The sequence below is a fragment of the Ctenopharyngodon idella genome, chromosome 10 (assembly GCF_019924925.1).
Source record: "Ctenopharyngodon idella isolate HZGC_01 chromosome 10, HZGC01, whole genome shotgun sequence".
In the NCBI taxonomy this organism is placed as follows: domain Eukaryota; kingdom Metazoa; phylum Chordata; class Actinopteri; order Cypriniformes; family Xenocyprididae; genus Ctenopharyngodon; species Ctenopharyngodon idella.
This window is the reverse complement of record NC_067229.1, coordinates 36,237,383-36,254,366: the sequence shown is the minus strand read 5'-3', so window position 1 is coordinate 36,254,366 and position 16,984 is coordinate 36,237,383. Positions and strand designations below refer to the sequence as shown.

Below are 16,984 nucleotides of genomic sequence, written 5' to 3'. Positions count from 1 at the left end.
TCATCCTCTGTATGGCATCATTATCATCCCACAGTGAAGGTTTTGCTCTTTGAGCGGGGACCCATGAATCTTGGACGCGTCTTACACGGAACAGTGTCGGGCTCAGCTGTCATAACTTTGTGACTAATGTAAACTGGAATGCCACAGCTGAGCCATAAGTGAGTGGAGCGGAGAAAAAACAAAAACAGAACAAAGTAAAAATTAAACAAACAGATGTAGAGAGAGACAGAGAGCATGTGAATGCTGGCATCATCGGGCAGTCCCTGAAAATGAATCAAGACGTTTATGGCCCACATGAAATGATTTAATTTAATTAATGTGGAAGGTCATAAAAGGGTTCCTTGATGTCTAAAGTGCTACTCTGAATGCATTTCAGCCTTTTAGTATAGAAAGAATGTCTTCCTGCTGGTTTTAACATTATTATGCACTGTGAGAATATTAGCAAAAGCAATTAAAAAAGCAAAATCATTCCGTCTTTGCTAACTTCTGGATTTTTGAGCGCCATGGTACCCCAAAGGCTGAGATGTAGGATATTACTTATGACATAGCTCCAATACTTGATTATAACTTGTCATAATTCTGCTGGTCAATTTTTTTTAATAAGTAATGACCACTAAACTGTTAACTGACCATTTCACATTTTGCTACAAAGCTATGAGCTTAAGATATAAGTTTAACGCTCAGTGGTCATTCATATCATTCAGTGGTCATTTTCTTTTCACATAATACTTTTTAGTTTAATAATAACAATTTAAACATCTGCCAAATTAGTAGCAAGCATGTAGTTCAGAGTGTTTTATAATTTATTACATTTAATAAAACAGCCACAGTGGCATTTTCAGTAGTTACAACTATTTACATATTTTGCACCAATTTTTCCTAGAAGTGACGTTTTTTTCTCTTGAACACAAGGGATCGAAATTTTATTTCATTTCATTTCATTTCATTTTATTTTATTTTATTTTATTTTATTTTATTTTATTTTATTATCGCAACTTGGATGGAAACATTTAATCATACACTATAGTAATATATAAACAGCTAGAAATGTATTTATTTATTTAATTTATCAGATACTTTTTTAAAAAATATATAATTTAATATTTTATTTTTGATTTTATTTTTTCATATTCCATTTTTTCACAATATGGATAGAGACATGGCTAATGATACTAATTTCTCACTCCTCAACACAGTTTGAAGTCGACCCAACGGCCTCATTGTCTGTTTGGCTTCTCACCTTGAGACGGGCCTTGACTGCTGACAGCTCAGACATCTTGTGCGAGTGTGACGGGGGCCAGGGAGGAAAATTAAAAACCATGTGATTGATTAAACCTCTTTGTTCTTGGAAAGAGCCCTTCTTGGACACATACACAGTCCACTGACTCGTTTTCAAGCTTGAATGTTCCCGTCACTCCTTTTTTCTCATTTTACTGCCTCTGTGAAGGCACCTCATCAGCAGAAACCTGAAGAGCTGTGCTGAGCTGATGTCATTGATTTAGCACTTCGGGTGCTGCCCATGCACTTCTAAAACACATCCTAGATCAGCCTCTCGAGGTAACACGAGGATAGCGTTTGTTGTTTTTTGGGGGGTTGTTTGCGTTGGTGTTGTGGTGGTGGGTTTGGACTGAGGTGTTTGCTCGGAAAGCCATTTGAGGGCACATTTAACATCATGAAAACAAAGTAACCACAAATTGTCAAATGTAGAGAACCGTTATGAATGTTACACTATGGAAATTATGGCTTTTACCAGTCTATATTTTCCATCTATGGCTTTATTGACCACATTACAGGCTGATGTCATACATTCAATCACTCGTTTTCAAAGGTCCACCACATCCACCCTTTAACCTCCAGAATCCCATTTGAAGGAAGCCAGATGTGTTTGCAGCGGCAGCTGCAGCATGACTTGCGCCATTACCTGTAGCACTAAGCACTGACTTTATTTGTCTCATCAATTTCTCTATTCGTATCCGCAGCCTAAACCCTTTGACCCCAGTCTCCACTTCTCTGAGAACACAGGTTTGGGTTTTTTTCAACCATGTGAAGGTTATTTCCCTGCCCTCCATGTCAACATCATTACACAAAGGGGAGGCCTAGACATAAGATCAGCAGAAGAGTAAACATACTCGAAACTGCAGACTCTCTGGAAGCCCGAAGAGCTAAACAAATAGACTATACTCTTCAACACACCATCCCAGCAGGCCCTGTGTGTGTGCTCACACGTTCATCGGTGAAACTAGTGTGTGCTTGAGTCTGTGCATGTCTTCATTTATAAGCACGTATTAATCATCATGTGTGAATGTTTATGTGCAGAAAGTCTTGTGATGTATAATACACAAATTCATCTCTTTATCACTGCACCTATCTTGATGCTGACATCATGCTTGGATAAGCAAGTATGTAAACTGTTTGGAAAAGTACTCTGATGGTTTAGCCTCGTAGATTCTCTTCCCTCTTGGGAAATTTCATGGCGTTTTGCCGGTTTATCTGTCCACTATCAGTGCAGTCAGGCTTGGGCATCACTGAGGCAGCACATAATGCTGCTGACGGTATCTGTCCGTGGTAACCTGTCCAGGGGTAATGGTCTCCCAGGGTACGGTTTCAGTCAAATGCTTCAATAATTAATTGCTCTTCTTCTGCCAACATTCAGGAAGCCATAGATTTTGTGTCTTGAGAATGCAAAGGTGTTTTAAGAAATTGCTATAATGAGATTTGCCTTCACATAAATCAGTTTCTACACTTCGTGAGTAGGTGATTTCATTGGAAGACCATGATGATCTAATGCAGATCTGATTCTGTTGTGTGTCTCTGTGAGCTGAGTACATCCAAAATGCTTGTTACTGTAATGTGATTCTGCTTAATGATTTGGATTGGACTGGAGTAAAGGCAGGTCACTAGAATTTATAAAACTGGCAGGACATTTGTGTTATGACACCAACAAGCAAAACAATACCATATTTTCTAAAGACCTCTCCAGTGTGCAGTGACATCAGTTACACTTTCTTCCTAAGTTGAGTACAAAAAGCAGTCTGGCGGAAGCTAGATATTTTACTTTATAACTTGTTAAATATGGATATTTTTCTTACACAAACACATTGCTTTGCTTCAGAAGGCCTTTATTAACCCCCCGGAGCAGTGTGGAGTATGTTTATGATGGATGGATGCACTTTCTTGAGTCCCGTTCACTGCTATTATAACGCTTGGATGCGTCAGGATATTTATTAATATAACTCTGATTATGTTCATCAGAAAGAAGAAAGTCAAATACACCTAGGATGGCTTGAGGGTGAGTAAATCTTGGGGTCATTTTCATTTTAAAAGTGAACTAATCCTTTAACAACTATTAATAAGCAGTAATTGCGAGTTTATTGAGGCAAAAGTTGTAGTTAATAGTTAGCTAATAGTGAGAATTGGACCCTAATCTAAAGTGTGACCATATATGTGTATATATGTATGTGTATATGTGTGTGTATGTATATACATGTGTTTTGCAGTGAGAATTTGGAGAGGAAATGTGCTTAATTGTCATGAAAATCAATGCAAAACATGATCTGGACATGTTTTCTTGAGATTTCTATGACACAAAAACAAGCATGTTCCTCATCAAACCGGTTGCATTAACCTCTCATACCTGTGTGCCTAAAACCTTCTTGAGGTGCACGAACCCCATGTGCTGGTGATTAGGTATGAGATTGCACTCCGACCGAGGGTGAAAAGGTCAAGTGTGCTGCAGGAGTCATGGCTTAACTGCTGCATTCGTTCTGCTCTCCGGCAACTGATGAATCCAATAGTGCTGACCCTCAGTTAACGTGATTGATTGGAATGTGTCATGCTGCGTGAAACGATCTTCCTTTGTAATGGCATTCTAGAGTTCAATCCTTCACACTGATAGATGCATTTAAACATCAACAGGCTCCGTAGGCATCTTGACACCACAGGTATAGGAATGCCGCACTCATATCAGTTTTGCTTTTACTACAATTTCACATCGCCCCACTGATAAAGTGTGCCAGATTCTTTTCCTATTGCTCTTATGTTGGTTGATGACCCAGCACATTTCAACCTCTGCAGTGTAAAGAGAGAAATTAGTTGTTGAGGTGCTGTAAAGGGAACCCTAAGGTCACATTGAAAGGCTGTACTAGTACTGGAAGATCTCTCTGTAACATTCCAGTGACCTTAAACTCACATTCTGGAAGCCATTACCTAAAATTACCTCAGTATCAAAGGCTTTTCTGTCTTTTTTTTTTTTGGTCTCCTGTCTACTTTTTAGTGCTAACAGCACTGCAGCCGGCATAGACGCAGCACTGAAATTATCGCCTTTGGATCATCTCTACTCAGTGCTCGGTTCAGTGATTTGAATCAAGTGCACAAACTCAAACTCAAGTGGAAAGGAACAATGAGGCTGTTAAGGTAATTAGGCTTTAAGAAACAATAGTGCTTTTCCTGTTTTTGAAAGCTGAAAACTTCTGTTGAACACAAAATTCAAAGAAAATTTGTGAAATCCATTTCGCAACACATTTTACTTATGCAAAGTGATGTATTTCCAATTATATGTGGGTACTACAAGGCTAAAGGCACAACTATACACCTATTTTAACACACCTATAGCGTTCATATAGCACACAGTAATATTGTGAAATATTACAATTTAAAATAACTGTTTTCTATTTTAATATATTACACAATATAATTTATTCTTGTGATGGCAAAGGTGAATTTTCAGCATCATTCCTCCAGTCTTCAGTGTCACATGATTCTTCAAAAATCATTTTAATATGCTGATTTGCTCAATAAACATTTATTTTATGTTTAAAACCGTTGTGGTGCACAACAGCATTCTTTGATGATTAGAAAGTTACAAAAGTTAGCTTTTGGAACATTATAAATGTCTTTACTGTCAATTTTGATCAATTTATTGTATCCTTGCTGAATAAAATTATTAATTTCTTTTAAAAAAAATACCTCAAATGGTAGTATATAATAATAATAATTAATTATGATAATATTATTATTGTTTTTTATTGTGGTTTTACTGATTATTGTAATGCCTCTTTTTATAGTCAACCTACAAAATCACTTTCCATACTTCAAGTTATATTCTATGTAAAGTTATGAAGTTTTTGGTATTCACAGTTGCAAAAATGTGTTTAAAGCCAACACTCAGTGCTGTTAAAACTCGTTCAGTGAACTGCTCTGCTACATGTTGCATTAATTATAGACATATTTAACATTTTATGACACATGGCAGGACGTTACTTCACAATACATTGAGAAATGTTAAGGTAAATTAAGTTTTGATATATTTAGATTTCACTGTAGATGGTAATTTATAACTTTTTTGTTACATTCAAACATGCAGACAGCGTTCTTTGTTTGTTTGTGGTCTCATGTCTGTTATTTGATGTTCAGAGACAGTTCCTGTCATTCAAAGCAATGTGGTTTCATTGCCAGCCTCCTCACATGGATGTAGTCAAAACAAGTTACTGAAATCATTACTGTCAATCATCACAGAGGCTCTGGCCAACACTGACATATAAGCACAGCCCTCAATATCATATTTACACCCTATCAAAAAATCAAAATGACATGGATTTTTAATTCTTCATTACATTTAACTTGTTTTTTGATTTTCTGGGGTTTAATAATCATCTCTGACTCATTCGCATCTATCCTAGTGGCTTATCCAATCAAAGTGACGCCCATTCATAGTAGTAATAGCCTGAGCTTTTGGCAAGCTCTCATGGAAGAAATCATAATATGCCAAACCCAGAGGAGAACAGCCGTGCCGTATAAAATGTCCCTTCACCCACACAAAACACTGTACTTACACCGATTACATGTTGTTTTTATGCCATAGTCTGAAGACGCAGATTGTAAAATAATTTGTACGTTTTTAGTGAAGATTCACGTCTACTTTATGAATCTACTTATGTGTGAAATTAGATATGAAAAGACCATTGTGGATCAAGACAAGTTTAATATAGTCTTAAAAGATACATTAGCCTTGCGTTTTCTTTCATTTACTCTAGGAGTATGGAAAAGCCATAGGTTGTTTGTTAGCATGTATGTTTACTCAAACATGACAGTGTTGATCCTAAAAATCCAACAAATCTTCAATCAGAAAACATTTAGCTTAAAAGTAAGCATGAAAACCTCTGTTAGCATCTGTTTTAGGGTGTGTTCATACTTGGCAGGTTTGATTTGATTAAAACAAACTCTGGTGCATTTGCTGTGCTAGTGTGGTTCATTTGAATAAGTGTGATCGCTGCCATCTGAACCCTGGTGCACAACAAACAAGTGGACCGAGACCCACCTTTTTATGGTGCGGTTTGACTGAAATACAAAAGCAACATGGACCAAAAACATCTAAACGAGCCAAAAACAGAATGTGATGTCACAAGATGCAACCCTAAAAAGGACATAATGCTCAAAGATACGTTGCCCATTACAGTTTGGTAAAGGCATCGGAACCCCCATTTCCTTGCGGCAGATCTTCGTTTGTGTGTAACGGATGAATTCCCAGCACTGTTTTGACTCCTTTACACATTTTATAAGCTCTTTGTGAGTTCTCAGCTTGTTCTACAGTATGTACGCACATACAGCAAGCACATTTAGCCCAACACACAGCATTGTTTTGGATGTTCGTTAAGTTCTGTCACAAAATACACTTCATAAAAGCTTTAGATTCAAAGTTAAAAATGACAGTGTGAACACTAAGCAAACCAGGACTAAATGTAGCATTTTCTTTTTGGTCCAGAGAGAACCAAGAGACCCAAACTACGAGTGTGAACACCCTGAGGTTTTTAGGCAAATAAAGCTTTGACACAGTAATCTCAAACATATTGAGCCATGGATGGCATGTTGTGATTATTTTTATAGCATCAAACTACGAAATGCTGATATTTATTATGCTCTTGTAATACTGAGTTATGAGGAAAACTGACGTCTGGACACATTGTTTCTTCTGTTTTATGATACTTTTTTTTTGTGTGGCAACAAACGTTGACAGTTTGCCACTCAGGTAACGCGTCTTTGCCTCTGAAGTTTGTGTTCGTAACACATGAGCTCAGTGTTTCCGCATTGTTAAATTGATATTTGTAGGGAGCCAAACGTAATGTCAGCTATATTAACTGCCTTACAACAATGATTTTGCCATCTGTGCTGTTTGCTCTTACAGAACAGCAGCTGTTCTTTGCTGCCAGGGGAAAATATGAAAGAAAAAAAGGGAAGCCCAGTGCATTATGAGATAGTGTAACCTACCGGTTATTAAAAATAGATGTTGGAGAAGATATACGTGCAAAGTTAATGTCTTCTCAGGATGGTTAGAGCCCTGAAGAAACGTAAAGGAAAGAAAACAGTCTGCAAATGAAGCCAGTATCGCATTAGCAAAGCTTCCGTTCTCTCTCCGCCAACAATAGACACCTTTTCCTGGTTTATTACAGAATTTCCTCCAAGGTTGGAGACTTCATTTTTTCCCTTCTTCAACATTTGTGAGGTACCACAGGTTTTTCCTGAATTACTGGTTTCTTATGTTGCTGTAAAGAAGTCAGTTTCCACATAGAACTTTTAAAAAGCTAAGCTCATGGGTGAATTCACATCCGGTGGTACTTTTATTTTGGAGAAAAGTGAATATATATGTCCATTTTTATCCCAGATTCCCAGTTGTAACAGTTGTAATTTAATGTTTAACATTTTTATTTTAACATTATTATGTGTGGTTTTCTTGATAAAAGTTAAAAGCTTCTTATTTGGGATGAAATGACCATGTCATTTAAGCCCTTAGCATTCCTAAGGTCTCTTTTATGTGTACCACAAGCAGTACAGTGGAATGCTAACAGGTTAATATCTCACCAAGAAAAAACATCAGAATGAACAAACATCTCAGGCTATTTTCAGGCCATTGTCTAATTCTGCTTAAGGAGGTATGTGTGTATATATTTTGTTGGACAGACAGGAAGAGAGAGGTGGTAGAAAAGGTAGAGATATACTTGCTGAGACGGAAATGGGAGAATGCCGCCTGGCGCCCCACATTTCTCCAGGGCTCTCACAATCACACTCCACGGGTCCTGGTAAAACATGCAAGAGTGATAAGTGAAACTCTGACACACATGGGCAGTGACTCACACTTAACAACTGGGTGGACAAACTGGCACTGTTGCACTCATTCTGTGCTGCCCTCAAAATTTTTGCATGTGCCAACACAACAAATCGCTAAACTATTCTGTAGTCTGTTATGAGCGGTGAAATCGCTCCCAATACTGGAAAAAAAAATTTTGCTTAGAAATTTCTTAAAATAATTACAAAGAATCCTCAAGCAACTTACTGAATTGAAGGGTTAGTTCACACAAAAATGAAAATTCTGTCATTAGCCTAATTATCACCCTCATGTCCTCCCAAACCCATAAGCATTTACCGTGTGCTCTCGTGTCAACACAACACTCACGAAAGTGGTAGTTGCGTAGTCTATCAATGGTGGGAGAGAAAGCTATCAGATGTCATTAAAAATATCTTCATTTGTGTTCCAAAGATGAACATGTATAAAACAATTACAGAATTTTCATTTTTTGGTGAACTAACCCTTTAAATGTGACATTTTGAAGTAGAAAGACTGAAATAGTATTTTCGTGTAAAACATACTCCAATAATCTTTATTTTATTTACAACTGCACAGTGTTTTTTCCCTCCACAATTCAAGAGGACTAGTGAGAATGTTTTAGATTTTAGATATATATTTGTTGGCCTTTTAACTCAGCTTAATGACAAGTGCTTTCTTGTCTAATTTTTTGAGTAACCAATGAATGGGATAGTTCTAGCAAGATCTAGCAAATATAAGCTTGATGAATATAAGCTGTTGCCACCAAATGAACCCACTCTCATTTGGCTTTAACTTAGCAATATTCTTTTATAGGCCTACATGTTAGAAACACAATGAGGTATAGCAAACCTGTTAAGTTGTTCACTCCAAGTTGTTCAAGTGACGTTTGTAGATTAGATTTTTTTTCTTTTACAAAACTGCACCATGGATTTGTTTGTTGTTCCATGAGAGAATGATGAATAACTTAAGTCTGTGATTCTGTCTCGGATAAGGAGAGGTCAGAGAGTTGCTTGGCCAAGGCTACACATGAGCTTAAACAAACTTGCTGTGTTGATCTGTTTATACCTTGACTGTTCATCTACAACACAAAGGTTGCTGAGTTGATAACGAACTGGGCCTGGCAAGAATATTGCGCCTCATTATGAGGGAATTATTCCCATAGTGCTTTGTGGAAAATATTTGGTAGAACACCAACAATTAAATACAATTTTGTGAAGAAAATTTAAGCCATTATTTGATAGAAATCTTGTCCTCTTGCCTTATGCATATATTCAATTATATTTCATGAAGACACATCAAGCCAGATTCTACGTCAATTGTGCTGAATGGTATTGGTTCTAATGTGCCATATGGCCAATTGCATTTGAATTTTATTTGAATATACAAAAATGCAAATGAGATTTTCAGTCAATAATGACTTTTTATTTATAAATTATTTTTTAAAAGAGAGTGTATTTTGTGTGTTCAACTGGTATTTCTGCAGCTATAGTTAGCTTTAGCAATCCAACTAACATGATATTAAGAAGCCACTATAATGTTATTAGCCAATCTGGGTCATGAAAAATCCTGATTTGTTTGATAGTTGTATTTGATTGCAGACACTGTTTATGGGCTGAGCCGTGTCGATATGTGCAAAAGACTAATGAGAAAAAAATGTGGTAGTATATGTCTGCGTGCATGTGTTTAGAGAGAGAAGATGGCTGGGGTATTAACTAACCTCGTGCACATAGAGGCCATTGTGCGCTTTGGATTTGGTGGCTAACCCAATCTGACGGCCTGGTTTAGAATAGGCCTGCAGGGAACCAAGTGTTTAAGGTAGAAATTTACAAGGCTGTGTTGTTTCTTCATCCTATGCTAGCCCATCTCTCTGGAGAGAGATGTTGAAGCCCTTCCACACCCCCCCACCACCCCCTCCATAAACGTCAGTCTCCTCAATCTCACATCCACTTCAGTAAATGTAAAAGTTGTGAAGTTCCCAGAAGTTGGCAGCTATTTCCTCAACATTGTTTTATTTGTGTCATTCAGAGTTAAAATATTGTCGAGATTTATCGTTTTGGGTGTTTGATTTTGAGATCAATGAATTAAATAGTGGAATGTGCTCACATTTGTTGTCTTCAAAGGGATGGTGGTGTGTTCGATCCCCTCATGCTCTATCATTTTTGGGACATTTGTTAAACATGGATGATTATTGTCTCCCTGCTTCAGAGGTCAGCAGGTCAGACCCTGTAACCCTGTATATGAAGCTATGCATCTTCAATTTCAGAAAGCTTTGGGGTTCTGGGTAACTTCTTGCTTTAAATTAGTAATCCTTGCACATGTGTACATTGCTGATTTACTAGTGGAAATGTGATTAATTGGAAAGACACTTCCATTAGCCATGTTTAATTGACGTGCGAGAACCAATGAGGTTCATTCTCATGTGTTACGCAGCACGTTTGAGCTTCCGCAAGAGATTTGTTCTCACATGTCCAGCAGGTTCGGTTGAGCTTCTATTTATGTTTGTTGATCAATCTTTATATGTGAATAAAAGCCTAAAATAAATCTGTTCATCATATAAAGCTATCATGTCTCTTCAGAAAATTTGCACTAAACCGCTCAATTCATTTGGAATAGTTTAACATTAATGTAGATTCATAAATGCTATTAAAAATTGTTGTTCATTGTTAGTTCATGATATCTGTCAATTAGCTAATGTTAGCAAATTGAACCTTGTAGAGTTATCAAAGAATTCAAATTTCCACTCATAATGTTGCAAAGTGAATGCAGCTCCACCTAAGTCAGAACTATATGGAGCTGTGACTAGACTTTGCTCAAGCTAAAGAAAGAACATTAGGGTGTCTCATCACGAGTTCTCTTGCTCACACACTTTTTTCTCTGCCTTTTATCTCACACCAGTGCTGTGCTGAGCCGAACATGACCCCGAAATAGACTGCCAGCTAAGCTTGATTATAGGATCTCTGTCTCTTATCTGGGGACTCCGTAGGAAAAAAAGAGATGGCAGGAGTCAAAGAGAGAATGTATAGAAGAGTTTTGCAGTAATGTCCTTGTAGAGGTCAGAAAATTTTCAGAGTCTGTGTTTCAGAGAGCTGGTTTCTGCATTACAGCATGACAGACCGTAGAGGGTTTTGTTTGGGAATGCCCTGGGGAGAATCTGAAGAGAAATATACATTAGCTTGATTATGAATGAAATCATTCAAGTGGAATTCATGAACGTGAGATAAATAGTTAGACACAATTTACACAAATATGCTGACCAACACACTCAGACACTCCCACAGGGTCATCCTAGGCTGGAAATACGTGCTGCTTGGGAGTCAATGAAGGGGCAGACGGAACACTCAATTCCGGGTGTTTTCCTGGGACAGGAAAAGAGGTTCACAGAATGTACAGAGCTGAGATTCTTGGAAGGAAGCATCCATTTGAAACATGCTGCTTTGTCTTTTGCTGTTAAGCAAATATTAAGGAGATGCAGAGCTGTTCCCATTGACAGTAGCTTTGTTTCACAGGCGGAACTCAGAGCCAAACAGTCATAACAGGCAGTTTTGGAACAATACCATCAGAGCCAATTCTTATCACGCTGTTTTCTTGGCCTATATTGGCAGAGTATTTGACCTGTGAGCGCAGGTGCTTGGCTCAAAGACTAATAATGCCTTTTGTACAACTATTTATTTTGTTTTGCAGCAAGATTTAATAAATATGAAACAAAATGCAATATGTATGTCATTGGATATGAGCACTTGGTAATAAATGATTTGTTGTCTTGGACAGCAGAGGGAATATGTTTAAAAAATTGTGTAGCAAAGGTCATTGTTGCTGTGAACTACAAAAAAAAAAAAAATTTTTTACAATTTTCTTAGTCAGAATTTTTACATTGATTTCTAATTAAAATATTTATACATCATTTTAAACAAGAAGATTTTTTTTGTTTATTAAAACAAGAAATAACTGTGCAATTACTACTTATTATTAATAGTAGTATTATATATATATATATATATACTGTGTGTATATATATATATATACTGTGTATATATATAATGCTTTTATGTAAGTTTATGGTGTATGTTGCTGAGACTGCATAATATATATGTGTGACATGTGTATGTATATGGGTTTATGTATAAAATAAGAAATAAGTATTTTTCGTATTATTATTGTATTATAGTATTATTGTATTATATGTTGATAATAATGAGCTCTAATTCGAGATGTTAATTATTTACTCTTATTTTTGCTTCTGAAGAAAATGTGTCTAAGGTTGTGTGTGTGTGTATATATATATATATATATATATATATATATATATATATTTTATAAACGTTTATGTAAAATTAATCACGATTAATCGATATGACAGCACTACTATATATGGTAACACTTTACAAAAAGGTTTCATTAGTTAACATTAGTTAATTACTTTAGTAATATACTATAGCATTTATTAGCATTTAATTAATTCATTAATTTATTTATTTTTAGGAATTAAAAATCTCTCATCCAAATGCACATAGTGGTGAACACCTCCAGACAGCCCTCCTAAATACTGAAGCATTGCACTTAAAGGTACAACTGATCTGTTCGGAGCCCACCCTGAAACCAAAATCCACTTTAGGGGGCTTTGATCAGCTAATCACCTTCCTGCTAGCCCTGTTTGACCGCACATATCATGTGATGATGAGAGCTTTGCACCCTGACTTGAAGTCTTTTATTTTGCTGGCAGTTCAGAGGCCCAGAGGCACAGTGATTTAAAGATAATCTCATCCTCCTCGGCTTATATTGGCACACAGAACAGCTCTACTCTCTCTAATTTTTCCAAAACATATTCCTTAACTCCTTGTTTGTATCCCATGTGTGGGAATGTGTGTGTGAGAGTGTCAATCCATGCGCATCTCCTACCTCAATAACACGTCATCTCCTCTGTGTATGTCAGTAACAAGTTCAGTTAAACCGGCTGTGGAGGTGCTGTGGGGAACCAGCAGGTGCGAAAAACGAACATCCACCCAGAATGGGTCCCATCCCGGGAGGTGACTGCAGAGGGGGTCCGTGTTATGTCTACAGGGTTTGATGTGATGGCTGGCTCTGTTTGCAGTGTTGTAACAGATGTTTTTTGTTATAATGGGACTCATAAAGCAAGTTTTGGGAAAGGATTAATTCTGAGGTAATTTAGTTCTGCTCGCTGTGCAGAAATTCTGGACAGAACCATATGAAGAAACACTTCAGCGTGAAGAGGGTTTAATTTTCAGTGGAACGGACATGGGCAGCACTAACCCTGATGAGAGCAGGGGACTGCTATACATACTGCAAAATTGAAACAATAGGACTTGTAGTGCGAATTATTCATGCCTGTCATACCACAAATATGGCAGTTAAATGCCATAAGGATATTTAAAATCTATGAGGGATTTATTGGTTCAGAATTGTGGGTGTGATGTACTGAGATGGTATCTTTTGAGTTAATCATAAATGTAAGAAAACAGACAGTGTGAGAGCCTCAAAGGCATCTCTTGTAATTGAGGTCATGATGATGTCATGCTCCTCATCTCTTTTATGAGACACTGACTTTATAGACGGTCTACAGCTGGAGAATTTAAGAGCTCTTCTCTCCTCTCCAACTTCCATTTTCCTTCTTTGGTGAATATAATGAAACTTTTATGAAGACAATAAAAAATCCCATTATGTAAAGAAAAAGAACTAAATTATATTTTTAAAGCAAATGAAGCCCAATTAAGGGATAATGTACAGTAGTGTTGTCAAAAGTATCAACTTTGATACCAAGTTGATTTAAAAAATGTGACGCTTTGAGCGCTGTTGAGCGGATTCGTAAACACCTCTGATTGGCCATTGTGTTCACAGGCTCAACATATATGTCTGTGATTGGCTACAATGATCAACGCTTCAAAAACATGTTGTAAATAGACATGTTTGACGCTCTTCACCCAGCTCTTGCACAGATACACAAGGGAGCATTTGAAAGCAGGCTTCTATCAACGGACTGGTCCACTGATAGATGCCTGCTTTCAAACGCTCCCGCTCCTGCTTTCAAAACGCTTTCAAACACTTCCGTACACTTTCAAATGCTTTCGTGCATTGATCATTAAAGACAATCACAGACATACAGTATCTGATGAGCGCGTGAACACAATGGCCAATCACAGGTGTTTACGAATCCTCAAAGAGTCAAATTTTTAAAATGTCAGCATCGACTTGGTATTGAAGTCGGTACTTTTGACAACACTAATATACAAAGGACAATTAAGCACTAATTGTACAAATATTTTCATTTCAGTGATGCAGAAAATATGACCTTCTTTCTGGATATTTTTTTTTCAATACAGACAGTTAATCTGGTTTGTAAAATAATTTATATAATATACTTTCATGAAAATAATATATTGATAATGTTATGAAATTAGAGGTGAAAAGTTGTAGCATATATATGTATATACTGTATTCATGTATGTGTGTATTTGTGAAAATAATTACTTATTATATATTATATAATCATATATATATATATATATATATATATGTGTATGTGTGTGTGTGTATGTGTGCGTGTGTGTGTGTGTTCATAAGTGTTGAAAAATGAAACATCTGTAATGTATATAAATGCCTTAATTTCTTTGTGGTTGTTCTGACGTTTGCTGTAAACCCATTTTTTTTTTTAGTAACAAGAGTTGGCAGTCGAGGCATCATTTTGTGGTTTGGTCCTCAGGGGACGCTTCCAATTAGACTCATGTCAAACACTAATCAGATAAAAGCTTCCTCTCTGGTCCTGATTTCTAATAACCATTTGCATAGAGAGAAGACCATTTTAACAAAAACAAATCAGAGGGCTTCAAAATGCGTCATTTTTGAGAATTACGCCATTTATTTTGCTTGAATTACTCCTCCTAAAATGCAGGCACCAGTCCTTGAATCAGTCCGCTTTAAGGTTGAGCGATTCTGCGAGGACAAGGTCTTGATTTAACGTTCCCTCGGACGTTTTCTGCACCCGCACGCACATACAAACACACGTGCGCTTGTAGCATGCATGTTACTCATCTCTCTCGCTCCGCTCTCGGCCCGACTCTCTACGTCCCAGCTGGAGCCTCATGACCTTTGACCCGTGCGCTATCTTGCGCTCAGCCGGCATGTTTTTCTTGGCCATTCCCAGAGCGTTAGGTAGCCAAAAGTGAAGAAAATAGAGTGCAAGTGGGACCAAGCTGGTGTGTGCTGTCTGGAGGATGTTTGTGTGTGTGGGAGGGTGTGCGTCTGTGCCTGCGAGTGCTTTATATGTGTGTACGTCTTGTAAGTTTTGTTATGGATGCATATGGGTGCGCAGGAAGTGCTGTACCACTCTGATAATTTATGACCCGTTTTCCACAAGGGAGAGACTTAATTATCTGCTGAGCATGTGGTGTAAACCATCGTGGTTTGCTTTGATCGAATCCGTCCGTGTCCAGAGGCTGTGACTAGGCTGGTGCGTCCTAGACAAGCAAGGAAGTAACGGTTACATCCGGGCAGCAGGGATTCGCTGACAGCTTTATTTCGGTTTGTGTGCCCCTGCTAAGCTCCTCGGAAATCTTTTCTCAACAACAACAGGGCACCCTTGTGGTAACAGGTGCTTTAAAAGTTTGAATTCTCCCCCAAACCCCCCTTTGGAGCATATAAGAGGCACATGTGTGAGGAGGTGGGGATTGATTGGTGAGCATGTGTGCATTTGGGGGTGCTGGGGGTCTAAATACTCAGATCTAATTATAATTTATAGCCAGAGAGTAAATGAGTTCAATTATGCTATAAAATCGACTGAGTGTAGAGAGAGAGTGATTTTACTGCCCAAAGGTTATTTGCTCATGGCTCAAGGGATTTAATTCAGTTTCAAAGGTTTCTCCTAAAAATAGATTGACATACAGTAACAGTATACAGCTATAATTTTGTGTATAGCATTAGGGATACCCAATATATTGCTGGTAATTTGTTATGTAGAATAGGCCGATATATTTAAGCCGATTAAACCGATTTGGGACACCCCTGAGGCCAGTTGTTCAAAAAGTTTAATCTGGATCAGAATGATCTGGATTTGGAAATCCCATGTTTTGGTATCCAGAATAAGGTAATCCATCTTTCAAAGCAAAATTGTATTGGATCACCCTGATCCAGATACACACTTTTTCAGATTACCAAATCTGGATTACTAGTGCTCTACAGAGCCCCTAAAGGGACATGGTGATTTCAATGCTTTTGCGTTCTCTCGGAAAACTTTCGCATAGCGCTCACCCGAGAAACCTTGCGTTCGCTCGCAAAGAACTTTTGACTGGTTCATTTCTTATGATTGTGCCAATATAGTTTACAAACAGTGATAAAAAACACTTCAAATTAAATATATTTTTGTTTGATATTTACTGTTTGGGGATTATTTTATGACTCCAAAATCTCTTTTTTTACTTTACTGTAGACTACTGAAAGGCTTAATAGGTATAATGTCCACTTCTAATTTATTACTTTAACAGTAAAAAATATATGTGTGTATATTACATGATGCAAATGTTGTATTTTTTTACTAGTTTTAAAGTTTTATTACATTTTTGCTCCTGAAATCCACCCTTCTGCTGGAATCAGTTCAATCCTGATTTTTTGGATCAAAGTTATTCCAATCTTACTAAAATGTTTTGAACAGCACAAACTGATGATTTGATCCAGATCAAAACCAAGATTGGATTTTGTGATCTAATCTGATTTCAAAATCCTTTTTTTTCTTTTTCTTTTGAACAACCCTTTTTCAAGATTTGATCCAATCCGATAGCTGAAATCCAATCAGATTACTTTTGAACTGGCCCCAGGTCTAGCACACACTTACATAGAAATACAATTAAAAGCAGCAGAGCTTCTGTAAACAGCTTTGAC

The 16,984-nt window shown here is 37.2% G+C and overlaps 1 protein-coding gene across 1 annotated transcript in view; it reads left to right on the top strand.

Annotated features, from left to right (window-relative positions):
• LOC127520785 (protocadherin-16-like) overlaps positions 1-16,984 on the top strand; it is a 104,212-nt gene that overhangs the window by 41,814 nt on the left and 45,414 nt on the right. The window lies entirely within an intron of this gene.